Source organism: Marmota monax, unplaced genomic scaffold, assembly GCF_021218885.2.
Source record: "Marmota monax isolate L192 unplaced genomic scaffold, Marmota_monax_Labrador192_F-V1.1 WCK01_AAM20220418_F8-fsc00362, whole genome shotgun sequence".
NCBI classification, from domain to species: Eukaryota; Metazoa; Chordata; class Mammalia; order Rodentia; family Sciuridae; genus Marmota; species Marmota monax.
In genome coordinates this window covers 63,947-77,995 of record NW_026694757.1, presented here as the reverse complement: position 1 = coordinate 77,995, position 14,049 = coordinate 63,947, and positions in this window count along the sequence as shown.

Here is a 14,049-nt window from a genome sequence, read left to right as displayed (position 1 = left end):
GGGATAATTCTGCAGGGTGGTGGAATTGGTTGTCACGTCTTTATACGCGCACGTCACAGCTGTGTAATCTGGACCGTTCTGTTCCCTTTACCGCCCTTCCCCTCCTCCTCCTCCCTGGGTCTCCTTCCTGTGCTCTGCGGCTCTCCCTTGTGTTTCCATAGCTTTGTTGTGTGTGACTCTAGAATCAGGCAGCACCACGTTCCCACGTGGTTCTGATACCCAGAGCAGAGCCGGGGCTCAGCAGGTGGAAAGGACCAGGGAAGCTCAGGGAGGGTCAGTCATCTCGCAAAGTCCAAGCAGAGGGGCTCCCTGGCCATGCCAGCTACAGCGGTGTGTGTGGAAGCTGCTCCTCTCTCCTCTCTCTGTCTCCAAGGCTCAGGTCAACAGCTCAGCTGCGGCCTGGTGATGGGAGCTTCCCCTCAGAGCCTGGGTAGCTCCTCCCCAGGACCCCTGAAGGAGCCGGCCTCGCCGACATGGGGCCTCTGGAGCTGTGAGAGCACACACTCCTGTTGCTCCAGGCCACCCCGTTTGTGGCCACCCCAGGAGAATCCCACAGTCCCTTCCCCGGCACCATCTCTGGGCATGAAGGTGGGTCTGGAGAGGGACCTGATTTTCTAGTCCTTGGGACACTGCTCTAAAGAAGGCTCATCCAGGGCAGGCCAGACTCAGTGCAGCACACAGGGTAGAAAGACAGGAGGCAGAAAGGGGTCTTCCTCAGGCGCTGGTGAAATGGCCGGCCCCTCTGGCCTTGCTGCAGCCTGTGCCCCACTGAGCATCACTGGGCCTAAGCATCCAGGGGCTCGTGGGAAGTGAGGTTGGGGTCAGGGCTGCAGTCGTAGATTTGAGAGCCGCCTACATACAGGTAACCTGTAGGATTCTGTGGGTTGGTGGCCCACCCTGGCCTTGTCTAGCTGCAGGGCCCATTGCCCAGGGAACATCATTCTGATTTGGGATCCAGCACAGATGGAGTGGTCTCATATCTGTTTCAGCCAGTGTCCCCCCTAGGCACATCTCTGTGAATCTGATATTTATGTTCACTAATCAAAGTAAGAACCCAATCAGCATTGATTGCTACACGATTTAAGGCACTTCAGATTTTGGCAACTTTGATTGATGTGCATTTGTTTGCCTTCAAAACAAGTGATATTAGTAGACACATATTCCTGGCTTGTGAATAGATATATACTATTTCATCTGAATATCCCAGTGTATGCACATGGTCTGTGTGTTTTGATTTTTCGTCTTCATGCCATGATCCGACATACCAAAATACTGGGATTTGCTTAGCCCAGGCCTGGGTTGGTTTAATTCCCTTTTCAAAGGTTTCTCTGCATTTTCGGAACATCAGCTCCAGAGGAGTATGCATGAGGACAGCAGGACACGGTGCCCCAGGCAGGGCCCGACCAGGGACTGTGTTAACCAGCTAATGGCCAGAAAACACCTCCAGTGAGACCTGGCCGGAGGAATCCCAGGTCAGTCTGTGGCATGCAGAAGCTTGTACTCACGGGCCCCCTGAATTCATCAGCGCGTGCTTTCTGTGAAGACCCCCCCCCCTGCACAGGCCTGCCATTTCAGCTGAGCTTAGCTGGCCCCAGCCCATCGACTGTCCTTCAGGGTCTTAAAGACCTCGCAGCCCTGGGCAGCACATGGGTAACAGGGATCTGAGGAACTGGCCTGGGGCTTCGGCCACACAGCACCAGAGATGTCTCTTCCCCCATCTGGGGGTCCAGACCACAAGAGGGGACGAGGACAGAGGCAGGGAAGGTACCCTGCCTCCACTGCTGTCCGTGGGAGTGGACCTGGGTGACACGTATATATGCCACAGACCAGGAATGTGTTGGGGGGTTTCTTTGTGCAACCCAATGACCTGGTTGCTGGAGAAGACCCTGGGCTGGGGACCCAGTGACAGGGAGCCTTGGAACAAACATCCCTACAGACGCTGCAGGTCAGGGGTCTCCTTGGAACCCTCTCCTTCCCCGACTGGAGCATCAACAAGCTCCCAGCTTCCAGACGGCGCAGCCTCCTTGGGACAGCACCTCCTTCAGTCTAGGCAGAGGATGGCACCCCAACCCCAGGGCAGCTTGGCCAGGCCCGTCCGTGCCCGTGGCCATCGCCTAGGTAGTCCCAACCTGGCCCTGGCGAGAGCAGCTCACCTTAGCCCTCCAGCTCTGCAGCCCCAGGATTCCCACCCCAAATCCACACGCGGAAGCCCTAGATCCTGATGTGACGGGAGATGGGAATTGTCAGAGGTGACTAGGGTTAGATGGAGTCTGAGGGTGGGACCCTCATGACAGGATTAGTGCCTAGAGAGGAAGAGACACCCGAGAACTCCACCTCCATCCCTCTCCTCCACGGGAACAGGCCAGGAAGGGACCCAGCAGGCTGCTCCTGGTCTCAGACATGCAGCCTCCAGCACCATGAGAATCCGAGTGTGTGTTTTTAAGCCACTTATTTATGGTGTTTTGTTGTGGATGCTCACGCTGACTCATACAGCCTGTGGCGAGCAGGCAAAGTGGGTGTGGGTCCCCTGAACTGTGTGCCCCTGAGTCACATGGTGAAGTCCTAACCTGAGGACTTACAGTGGGGGAAGACACATGTGGACAACCACCTGCAAGTCAAGGACAGGCCCTAGAAGACGCTGACCCTGACCACAGTGTCAGACTGGAACATTTGGGAACCGATAGGAAATAAATCTGTGCTGTCAGGCCCACCAGTCGGCCTGCTCTGTGACGGCAGCTCCAGGAAGTGACCCAGGTCACAGCCTCCCGAGCAGCCTCCATGGCGCTTCCTCCCAGGCACAGGCTGTATCCAAGGAGAAAAGGGCCAATGGGGTACGTCTGTGTAAACATCAACAGGGTCACTCTGAGGAAGCGCAGGCAGGCAGCAGGGCGGAGACCCACGCAGGCGCAGACAGAATTCCTTCCTCTCCAGGAACCTGAGTTTGGCTCTTAAAGCCTCCGGCCACATTACCAAAGCTCAGCTCCCTTATTTAAGGTCAGCTGATTGCAAGCATAAGCCACACCTGTAACTTTTTTTTCCAGAGTTACCTGGAGTTGAATCCCATGAAGTCACTGGGTGCCTCAGGCCAGCCCCACCAGCAGCATGATGATCCCCACCCCAGGAGTGTGGGCTGGACCTGACACCCCATTTCAGTCAAAGTGACGGGCTACTGCTTCCAAAGTTAGGTCACAAAAAGACGGTGGCTCCGCCTAACCCCAGTCTCTCTCCTCTGTCGTACTGGAGGGGACAGAATCTGTGGAGAGGCCCATGCCACAGGGACTGAGGGAGGCCTCTGGACACCAGCCAGCAAAGAACGGAATCCTAGCAACAGCCTCTGGGCAAGCTTGGCAGTCGACCCCCCTCGGGCCAGCCCGGGGTGACCCCAGCCCCACGGCCATCTTGACTTCGGCCTGCGAGAGCCAGTGAGCCAGGGACCAGCTGAGCCACACCAGTTCCTGACCCCAGAAGCTCTGCGTAAACAGGAGTGCAGCATCCCGCTGCTCAGGAGTGAGAGCTGTCGCCCAGCGCAGGTGACTGACCTGCCATCCAAGGCCCCCTGCCTTCTGCTCTGGCTGGACTGAGCTGCCTACAGACCCCGGAGGCCAGAGCCTCCTACTTCCTGTGCCTCTAGTGGCTGCCATCTGCCGGGATCACTCTCCTGGTCCATCCCAGTCCTGACTTTTCCCACCTAGCATCTTCCAAGGCTCTGGTATTTTCCCTGCAATAACAGGTTTTTATACTGCCTCCCCTCCCCTCCCTGAGCCCCTTACCCACTGTCCCTTCTCCCCTTGCCTGGTAGATACAGCTTCTCCACACACCTTGGCCTCCAGCCTCCTCCCCAGAGCCAGCTTCAAGGGGAACCCTGCTCTCGGCTCAATGGTCCACGTCGTGGACTTGAAGTTCTCAGTAATTTCTGAACATGGGCCCTGGATCTGCATGTTGCACCAGAATATACAAATGACGTGGCTGGTCCTGCTCCTTCTGTATTGGGTGGTGGGCTTCACTCCCTCTGGCCTGCAGAATACTGAGGATGGGGACTCTGTTTGGTTACACTTGGGACCCCAGGAAGTGTCTGCTGGGTAACAGGGACTCACAAGTGAGATTGAGTGAATGTTCCCAAGCAGCAGAGGCTGGGACCCTGGTGGCTCCAGGTTTGGATGGGCGAATCCAGAGCTGGTCAGGTGAATCCAGAGCGGGTGACCTGCCTGATTCAAAGCCTGGGAGGAACCACTCTATCCAGGTCAGCTCCTCACATAGTGGATGCTGGAGGCAGAGTGGCTGTTCATGGGTCTGGGCGCTGCATGTCACGGGCCACCAGAATGTCTGTGCCAGAAAGCCACTCCCAGCCAAAAATCTAACAGCTGGCCTGGCATTTGAATGTGCCCAAATTGCTACTACAAGATACTCTACGATGGGGCTGGGGATGTGGCTCAAGCGGTAGTGCGCTCGCCTGGCATGCGTGCGGCCTGGGTTCGATCCTCAGCACCACATACAAACAAAGATGTTGTGTCCGCCGAGAACTAACTAACTAACTAAATAAATATATATATAAAAAAAGATACTCTACGGGGCTGGGGTGTAGTTCAGTGGCGGAGCATTTGCCTGACATGTGCCATGCCCTGGGTTCCATCCCCAGCTCTGCAAAATAAATAATTAGAAGATAAGGGTAGGTTTTCACTCACCCAAACAACGTGGTACTTTGCACATGCAGAAGACTTGGCCAAAAGACACTCGGGCAACAAGCTGGGCTTGGCACGTGAGGCAAGGGGGCGGGAGAGGGGTTGATCCAAATTAGAGCCCTTCAGCCTTATCCCTTATCTGCCTTAGCAGGTGAAGGTAGGAACCAGGGTGTGGGCAGGCTCTGCTGGGCCTCGGCTGCCAAAAATAAGGTACACACCACAGTGAATCCTGGCCACAGGCAGAGCAGCCATTCCCTGGAACACAGTGAGAGAGACTGAGGGAGGGAAGGGCTCCGGGCATGGCGCACAGCTGGGTCAGCCACGTTTCTGGTTTCTGCAGACTCCATGATTTTACACCTGCCCTGCCTCTGGCCCCTGGATGTGGCCTGTCCTGGGCCCCGCACCATCTGCCTGGGTCACCTTGCCATGGCCTCTGCCTCCCTCACCACCTCCCCACACCACCCCACTCTACTCCTGGGGCATGATTCCCAGGGCTGGCACCCAACCACCTCCTTTACTGGGCTCACACCCGAGGCCACTGTTGCCACTGCTCTCGTGGTCCCCAGGCCAGGTACCATGAGCCGGTTCAGTCCCAGCCCCAGAGCACATGGAAAACACTCCCACCAGCCAGGCTAAGCCTGCTTCCTGCCTGGTCCGCCCCTTTGTGGGAGAACCCCAGGAAAGGCTCCCGTCCACACTTCCCTTCCCTCCCTCCGCCCCACGACAGACCCTGGTGCATCCCCGTGTCCTCACCCCCTCCCTGTGGTGCATGTCCGCCCTCTCTGGGAACTAGGAATCAAAGTGTCTACTCAATGGCAATTGTCTCCCGATCTGCCTTAGAATACTTCAGATTCACATTCACACACTAGGTTAAAACAATACAAAAGGAACAAACAAAAACCCCACTCAGCCTTCTTTCCCATTACCAGGACAGGCAGAGGAATTGATTAAACACGTACCTCTCTTTTAACCCAGATCGTCCACTCATCCCTCCACCCCCCCACCCACCCACCCATCCACCCACCCATCCACCCACCCATCCATCTGAGATTAACTGAGCAATGCAGTAGTTTTTAAACACCCCCCAGAGTACAGCTTGTCCTTCTACTTTGTTACAATATTTTTTTTGGTTTAAAAGTTTAGAATTTTTCAAAAGTTAAATGTATTTCTTATTCTGTATAATTTATGCTTTTGGAATCTTACCACATCTTTCTTTAAATGTCCTAAAGACATTCTCTTACATTTTCTCCTAAAAAGCCCATATATTTTTTTTAACGTTTTGCCTCCTCCCATTTAGGCCTTCAATTCGACTGAGTTTCATGTCCTCATGATCTAATCACCTCCCCAAAGTTCTGTCTCCCAATGCCATCACCCTGGGTCTCGGATTTGGAGGAGACAAGGCCCAACAATTTGATTCGATTCTGACCCCTACAGTTAGTGCAGATCCCACAAGTTAAGGGACAATTGGTTCAGCGGCTCCTACCAGACACCAGATGCTAATAGGGCTACTGAGGTGCCCGGGTGGGCTGCATCTCCATCCCCTGATGGCAGACTCGGAGGGTCCCAGGACCATCCTTAGTCCAGTGAGTCTCTAGAATAAATTCTGGGGCTGAAGAAAGTTTCCTACTTAGGATTGCAGCTTTATTACACAGGACTGCTCAGGAAGAGCCAAATGGAAAGACACACAGGGGGGTCTGGGGAGAGGAGGGCCCAGAGCTGCAGTCTGGCTGGGCAAAATAACTGGGGGGGAGGGGGACAAGCAACTCGTGAAGGTTGATACAGCGGGAGCCTCTTTATTGCAGGACAGCAGAGGTATATATACTTAACTAATTATACACAGCTTATCTTAATTAACATAAACTAGATACAGCAGTCAACCAATAAGGAATCCTCATCATCTTAATGATTACACACAGCTTAACTTAATTGACATCATCTAGACACAGCAGCCAGTCATTAAGGAATCTCTATCATCTTAATGGCTCGCTGGTGTTACTTCACAAACCACTGCCTCTGGCAATAATGCCAGGCACCATCTTGACCCTAACATCTCGGCCCTTCCCAGATGTGTCACCGTCCCGCCACCCAGATGTGTTGACCAACCCCGGAACTCCTTGAGGATTGTATCAGAGTTTCACTACGGAGCAATGATGGGGGAGATCACTGGGCATTGTGACCAAGTTCAATCCCCGCGGGCTCCTTGCTCAGGAGGTCGGGGAGTAAAGCTGGAAGGCCCCAGTTCCTGGTGACCAGCCTCCATCTCCAAGCCTTGTGGAGGCTCCACCAGGCGTCACCTTATTAGCACAAACTCTGGAAGGACAAAAGCCATTCTTATCACTCAGGAAAATCCCAAGGATTTTAGGAGCTCTGTGCCCGGATCCGGGTACGAAGACCAAATACATGTTTTCATTATACCACACACAGACATTCCTGTTTTTTTTGTTGGAGATATGACCACCTGGAGAAAGGCCATTTCCCATTCCCTGTGACTAACATGACCAGAGCACTGACCCATGGTCCAAAGGGTGTAGTGGGGAGTGTGGCCTTCAAGATGTGTCCTTCGAGATGGGGACAGATTCTTCTTCACTTGCTCCATTCGGTGACTGGGGTTGGGGTGCGGGATCAGGCTACGGTGAACCAGGACAAGAGCGGCCCTCCAGGTGGCAAATGAACACGGACGGAGTGGACATCTTGGACAACCCGTGGGACACAAGTGCCAGCCCTGGGCCATCTCCAGAGACTCACATGGAGAAGATGCACCATTTTGTTTAAGTCACTATCAATTCACACTGATACCGATTAAATGCAGCCAAATATTTATCCTAAGTGACCGTAGTTGTTTATTGTGTCAGCTGGAAAGCCGGTAAAATACTGAATCCAATGATGGAGTTAGCTTAATGGTCTTGTTCTTGACTCCCAAGAAAATAAAACTAATGTTTTATCATTAAGTAGTATGCTTTTTGGGGTAGGATTTTGATATACGTTTCTTATTGGTTTAAGAAAATTCCTGTCTACTCTTGTTTGCTGAGAGAAAAACAATTTTTTTTTTTTAAAGAGAGAGAGAACTTCAATATTTATTCTTCAGTTTTCGGTGGACACAACATCTTTGTTTGTATGTGGTGCTGAGGATCGAACCCAGGCGGCACGCATGCCAGGCGAGCGTGCTACCGCTTGAGCCACATTCCCAGCCCAAGAGAAACAATTTAAGTCATGGGTGGGTTCTGCATTTTATTGAACACCCTCTTTCATCCATTAAGATGATCTTCGGGGCTTTCTGCCTTCATGTTTTAATGTGGTGAAATACATCAGTAGATATTTTAGTGTTAAGTGTCTTTATTCTTGATTTGTCTTGGTATTCATTTGGATGGATTTCTATGCAGATTGTGGGACCTGGTCGGTAGATTTGATTTAGATAAGCACATGGGTGCTCATTCTGCAGGAGCTGTTTTTGCCTGCTTTGGACGTCAAAGCAGGAGTAGGGCCCTCCCACTGTCCACTCCAGGAGACGTCTGTGGAACAATTTTGGTCTGATGAGAGTGACTTTTTCCTTGACATTCAAGGCTTTCAATACTGTCTGCCTTGGGGATTTTTTTCTCCCTTTCTTTTCTCTCTCTCTCTTTTTTTTTTTTTGCAAGTAGATTTGTGACTACTGATTTAATGTTCTTAAAGTTGATAGGTTTTCTATTATTTCTTGAAAGTTGGATAGTGTGTATTTTTACGCATTTTTCTATTTCATCTGCCATGACCTATTTTTTACATCAAATTGCTCATGGGATCTTTACATTTTTCTCAGGGATCCTGCTGTGAATTTGTGCCTTCCTGAGAACATTCATGTGTTTTTACCTTCTTCATGATCTTTATTTCCAAGAGTCTATCAACTTTGCCTTCTTATTTGTCTTCACATTTGTTGGCTCTTTCCTTTGTGTATTTTCTGACCTTGAATTTCTGTCCTTGTCTTTATCATTTCTTTCCTTCCATTTCTCTGGGATTATTCTCTCATTTCTTATATTGAATGCTCACTTTATTAATGTCCATGGTTGCTTGCTAACTAACAAGTGTTTTAAATCATTCTGTTACTGCATTAGATACATCCCATGTTGGGATATATATTTTTGCTGCCTTTCAGTTCTAAATATTTGATATTTCTTTTATGATTCATCTTTTGAATTACTTAGAAGTATGTTTTGAACCTCCAAAAATTTGGATTTTATATTTTATTATTTAGTGTCAGAGAGGAAGTGGTCTGTATGATACCAGTTCTCTGATAGTCACTGAAACTTCCTTTGTAACCTAAAACCTGATTAAGTTTTAAGTGTCTGATGTCTGTTTGAAAATAGTACTTAGCTCCAGGGTATGTTTAGATCAAATTTGTTCATTGTGTGGATCAAATCCTCTGTGTTCTTACTAATTTAAGCTATGGCTTTCTCAGAGATGTGTTAAAACTTTCACCATGATAGTGGGACTTACTTTCTCCATTGGTTTTCTTTTCTGCAGGCAAGAACAAATAGATGCACAGAGGCTCAAGACTAGCGTATTTTCTAGAAGAATTCTTTCATAAAGGCTTGTTTTTGTCCCAGTGACTCCTTTGTCTAGTATTAACATTTCTATACCAGCTTTTTTGGTATACATATTTTCCCAACCCTTATTTTCAAGGTTTCTGTGTTGTTGGATTTAACTGTATCTTAACATTTTTGAATAGATGGACTTTTTCATCCAGTTAGTCTCTGTCAACTGACAGGCAAGTTTAACACATTTACTATTATTGTAATTACTGATACACTTGAATCTAACAGTTGTAGTTGGACTTCTACCTGTTTTACTGCTGAGACTTTAATTTCTTCCTCCCATCGTTCATGTTATTGCTGGTTAGTATTTTATTTTTAATCTTCCTGATTCATCATCATTATCAGTATTAATATTAATATTATTTATACACTGCTAAGTAGTTTGACATTAAAATCTCTTCAGAAGTAATTTCTACTCCACTGAAGGAAACCTCTAAATAGTTTTCTTAGTGAGGATCCATGAATGATAGCAAACTCTGTCTCTGAAAATGTCTCTATTAAACCCTCACTTCCGGGTGATAGTTTAGCTAGGTATGGAAACCCTCAGTACTTTCAGGATATATAGCATTGTCTTCTGGCATCCACTGGTGATGCTGAGAATTCTGTCAATCAGACTGTCATTTCTTTTCAGGTGGTTAGTCTCATTTCTTTGGTTGTTTTTAAGATCTGTGTCTTTGATGTTCTCTTGTTTCTCCACAGTATGTCAGATGTGTATTTATTTTTTAATCATCCTGTTTTCATTCTGATGACTCATTTCTTCACTTATGGAAAACCCTTGTTAAAACATGTTGAATTTCTTCTCCCTTGTTGTCTTTATTCTGTTCTAAATTGTAAAATGTGTGCTCAGCCTACTCATCCTATCTTCCAGATTTCTTTGCTATACATTTATATTTTCATGTTTTTTACTTCTTTGTATCTCTGTGCTGCATTTTGGATGATTCCTGCCATTTCTCTAATTCTTTGGTGTTTGGGTTTCTGCTCTTTATCTCAAAGTTAATCTACAATTCCAATAGAGGGTTTTTCACTTCTAAATCTCGTTGATAGCTTTTCAGGTCTGCTTTCCCTTGTTTCAAAATATCCTCTTCTTACTTCGTGGTTCCAATTCCTTCTTTAACTTCCACATGATTTTATGTACCCTTTAAAGTAAGTAAAGATGTTTTATTAATTTCGGTTTTAGGGAGCTGGCTTCTTTGGTGACGTCTAGTGTCTCTCGTGGTGGTTTGTTTATGTAGATGTTCTGTAACATTTTTGTTTGGGAGCCTATACTCAGTGTTTGCCCCAGGTCCTGGGCGGGTCCGGCGTGCTCTTTTTCCTGTAGTCAGGTTTCATATTTGTTTCTGTCAACACTCAGGTGTATACATGGTCTGGATCAGTCCTTAGGGTCCTTCATGACTTGGGCTTCTCAGCCTCTCAAGCAGTGGGAAGTCACACTCTGCCTCTACTTTTTACCTATTCCTGGGGTTTTAACTTCTGAAATGTACTTCCTTACCCCTCCCTCCCTCCTCCCTCCCTCCCTTCTCCTCTCTCTCTCTCTTTCTTTCCAAGTCCCTTTCTAGTCCCCTTTGTTCCACCTTCAGGGTAGCCCTTCACAGTTCCGGGTTAAGCTGGGACTCTTCTGGTCACTCACCTTGAATGAGCCCCGGATGTCCCCATCTGCCCCCTTTAGAGTCTCAGCCCCCACCTTGAAAGCTGAGGTCATCAGGTATCAGTCAGATACCTACCTCTGCCCTCCCCCCCGGGACCCTTGACCCTGTTTCCCATCCTGAGGACCCTGCCCACTTTCTTTCTTTCTAGTGTGAATATTTATTCTAGAAGCTGTTTGGTGGTGATGGCCTCTTTGTTCTTGAAGAGAGGAGATCCCAGGTCCCTTTGTCTGCCACCCTACTGGGACCCTCTTCCCCTTCCATCCACCTGGGCTTCCCTGTTTAACACAAAGGGCCCTTGTGGAGAGAGGCCAGGGAAGGGCAAGGGCAGGGGAGAGGCAGGCTGAATAGTGAGGGAGGGAAACGTGGTTGGCTGGCATTAGGGACCGTCTCTACAGGATGGGCCTGGGGGGATCTGGTCTGGGGTCACAGAAAACCTACTTAAATTGGCAGCTAGTGAGTGATTTAAGAGGCACCTCCAAAGAGCCGTCACCCCGTGGCCAACTAATTTCTCTTTCTCCAGCATGATTTCCTGGGAATACAAACTGTGGTTGCTGTAGGCCAGAGACCTGCCTCCAGCAGGGTCCAGCCTGCAGACCGTCTGGGCCCCAGGAGAGAGCACCCACAGCACTGTAGGTCAGGATGAGGAGGACGCTCAGAGGGGAGGAGCTTCACAGAAGGCATCCATCTCTAGTCAGATGAAGCCTGCCCACTTCCCAGCTCCAGCCAACCAGAGGAGACCCAAGAGTCAGCTGTCACGGCTCCAGAATCTCTGCTGAGTAATGGCTCAGGACTTCAACTCAGAGACTGGGGGCTGTTCCCACCATATTTCATGTGAGAGATGTGCAGTCCTCATCCCGAGGAAGAAATATGGTTCTTAAAGAGGCGGCTAATGGCCCGCCATTTATCTGATGGCAAATCAGGGAGGCTCATTAAGCTGACCAGCGCAGGCAGCCCCCTGAAGAGAAATGCAAAATTAGCCACAGGGGGGAGAGGAAAGAAGGAAATGAGACCAAGGTGGGGTAAGGGAGCTGACAAATCAGAGGTTCTGAAACATCGAAGGGAGGGAACTAGGAGGTCTCCCCAAAAGCACCCCCAAGGAACACGTGGACGCCACAGCACGCGCTTCTGCAAGGGATCCCCCAAGTGTGCATCTGAGCAGCACCCCGAGATAAGCAACTCCTGTTGCTCCATTCCCACCCTATGCTGCCCCCAAAACTCAGAAAGCTACTCTGCAGCACCCGCCTAATGGAGCCAACCTCTGGTGACCAGAAACTTGAGAAGAGTCTTACCTCAGCAGGGAAAAATGGGGAGCCCCCGTCCTGGGAAATCGACATGTAACGCAGGCAGACCTGCAGTCCCCTGGTGCCTCCTTGTTGGTCTCCAGCCAGTCCCAAGCCAACACAGGGCTGGCAGCGACTGCAGACCAGAGCTGGAGACGCAAGGATGGGTCGTTCATGCTTGGGTCGGGCAGAGGGGCAGGGGCAGGGGTCATGGCTGCTTCCCAAGTCATAAAGTCGAATGGTCTTTGCTTTGAACTGAAGAGCACCAACCTATAGCACCCAATTGTTATAGCTTCTTAAAATTGTTACTGATGGCGTACTTGGAAAAAAATTACTTGGAAAAAAATTAGAGAGTACGCTGGTGGAGAGCCAAACCATTCAAGAATATTAGAAAGAGGTCTCTACAGCCTTGACACTGCTCAGCTCTGCGCCTCAGCCTCCTGTCACTAAATTGACCTGGTCACTGTCCCTACCTGCCTTGCACACTGCGAGGTGCGCAGCCAGCCCCTCGTGGTGTGGCTTCACATTCAGCACCACACAGCGCAGGCTGCATGTGCAGGTGACCCCCAAGTCCCTGCGGCTCTCTGTGAACAAGGCTTACTTTTAGTTCATGCTGAATGGCCATTGTGGTCAGCCACGGCCCAGCCATGTGACAATGGAGGCAGACAGGAGTGCAATCACCAGGTGCCTGAGGAGCAAGCAGAGATTCTCCCCGAAGTCTTCAGAGAAAGTGTGGCCTGATGACCCCTTGCTTCCCGCTGCTGCAGAACCGCAGAGCATGCATGTCCCTTGTCTTCAGCCACCCGAGTGTGGTACTCTGTCACAGCAGTCAGTCCTAGGAAACTGATATAGATTCTCCTTCCCTCCGGGACCCCAACTGACGGGGCAGCCTCTCCCTAGACCTGCAGGGCTCTTCCTGGCGGGGAAGACACAGTATGAGTTGGCTTTGAGAGCTTCCCCAAGGAGGTGGCCCACACCACGCCACTCGCCTTTCGCTGAGCACCCCTGAGCTCAAATATCAGGGAGATCCCATCCTCTATCACGGAGGACGGCGGATTTCTAGAAAAGGCTAGATGGCAAATATTTCAGATTTTGTGGGCTGCCTGTTCTGTCGTAGCTGCTCAACTCTCCCATTTTAATGAGAAAAAAGTCATAGCTAATATGTAAATGGCATGTGTTCTAATAAAACTTTATTTACAAAGCCATTCAGCAGACACACTCTGCAGCCCCCTGTGCTGCTGACAGGTGTGGTGGGCTCTGCTTCTTACCTCCTCTCCTAGTTACCTGTGGCTCCCAGCAGATCACACCAGAGCTTAGTGGTTAAGACAATGGCCGTACTCAGCATTGCCTCTGACAGCCCTGGGCCCACTCTGCTCAGCCAGGAGGCTGCTGTGGGACGTGGCTGGGGCTGGAGGCACCTGAAGTCACCTCAAGCCTGCTGCACACTGGCTTATGCTGAGGTCACACATGCACACAGGGAGTGGGGCTGGGGCTCCGCGGTTCCCCATCCTGGTGCAGCCTGTCCACGCAGTGTCCGCTGCGCAGAACCTCACAGAACTGCTTATTTGTTGGCTCGAGGCTCCGCAGGTGAATGAAAAGAGAAATGAATGGAGAGAGAGTGAACGGGAGCCTTATGTGACCACAGTAGTCCCTCCTTAACCGGGGACAGGTTCCCACACATCCTGCAGATGCCTAAAACTCGAGAGAGAGTACTGCTCTGTCATGGTTTGGATCTTTAATATCCCCCCAAAAGCTCATGGACCAGGCGATGCAGGGATGTTCAGAGGAGATGACCAGCCCATGAGGGTGCCAACTCCCTCCGGGGATTGATCCATCCGATAGATTAATAATGTGAACTGCAGCAGGGGGGACACGGCTG